General features: G+C 40.4%; 1 non-coding gene across 1 annotated transcript; it reads right to left on the reverse strand.

Annotated features, from left to right (window-relative positions):
- Window positions 1-589: 589 nt before the first annotated feature.
- LOC112508374 lies at window positions 590-696 on the reverse strand. Its single transcript, XR_003068747.1, has one exon. It is a non-coding gene; the product is annotated as a small nucleolar RNA R71 (small nucleolar RNA).
- Window positions 697-1,268: the final 572 nt, after the last annotated feature.

Genomic DNA, 1,268 nt, shown 5'->3' on the forward strand with positions numbered 1-1,268 from the left:
GTGCATGCCAAGGCTGTCGCACGGTGAATTTTTTCCACTTGATCCGGATATTGAGCAAACTTTTAGACAACGAAGAAGAGTGCAAAGAGCTCTTCGAGCTTTAAACTCTGAAACGATGGCTGAAAATGTGATTATTGACAGAGAAGGTAGAATTAGAGATGAACCAAATATTCCATATGAGGATGAGGCTCAAAACATCTTTCGTCTTGCAAATGCTAAAAATGGTGGCAATATGGCATACGCTAGTCCTAATTTAACTCAACTGCACATAGGGATACGTAAGCCTACCATTGCTGCCACCCATTTTTCACTTAAACCATTGATGTTTCAAATGCTTCAAACAAATGGCCAGTACGCTGGTTTATCTTCTGAAGATCCTCATTCTCATCTGCGTTCTTTTATGGAAATCACATACTCTTTTCTCATCCCTGGTGTTTCAGACGATGCTCTGAGACTAAAACTTTTTCCATTCTCATTAAGGGATCGAGCAAGAGCATGGTACAATTCTTTGCAACCAGACTCTGTGACTACGTGGAATGAAATGGCAGAAAAGTTTTTGAAAAAGTATTTTCCACCCACGAGGAATGCCAAATCCAGAAATGAAATCTGTACTTTTAGRCAAMTGGATGATGAAGCAGTTCCTGATGCATGGGAAAGGTATAAAGAGCTGCTGAGAAAATGCCCTCATCATGGCATTTCGTACTGCATACAGCTAGAGACAATTTACAACGGTTTAAATATCGTTTCTAGACAAATGCTCGACGCTACTGCAGGCGGAGCTTTCACAGCTTGTACCTATAACGAAGGTTTTGACATACTTGAAAAGATTTCCAATAATAATGGACAATGGTCTAACCCACGTGCAATGCCACTGAAGAAAACAGCTGGAATAAATGAGGTAGATGCTGTCTCGGCATTAACAGCTCAGATCACTAAGCTAATTTCAAATTTAACATCTAGCCCACATGTGCAATCTGATGCCAATACCTTTAATTCCAATGTTCAATCAGTCCAATGCATGTATTGTGGTGAAGGTCATGCTTTTGAGCAATGTCTTGGAAATCCGGAGCATGTAAATTATGTCAACAAGACTGGGCCATTTTCGCAAACTTATAATCTGGGATGGCGTAATCATCCAAATTTTTCGTGGCATAGTCCAGCTCTTAATCCACCAATGCAAAAGCCTCAAGGACAGTCCAATTTCCAACCACAAGGACAGTCCAATTTTCAACCACAAGGACAGTCAAATTTTCAACAAGGCCAATCTA

This window comes from Cynara cardunculus (assembly GCF_001531365.2).
Source record: "Cynara cardunculus var. scolymus isolate 2C chromosome LG 2, CcrdV1, whole genome shotgun sequence".
Lineage (NCBI taxonomy): Eukaryota > Viridiplantae > Streptophyta > Magnoliopsida > Asterales > Asteraceae > Cynara > Cynara cardunculus.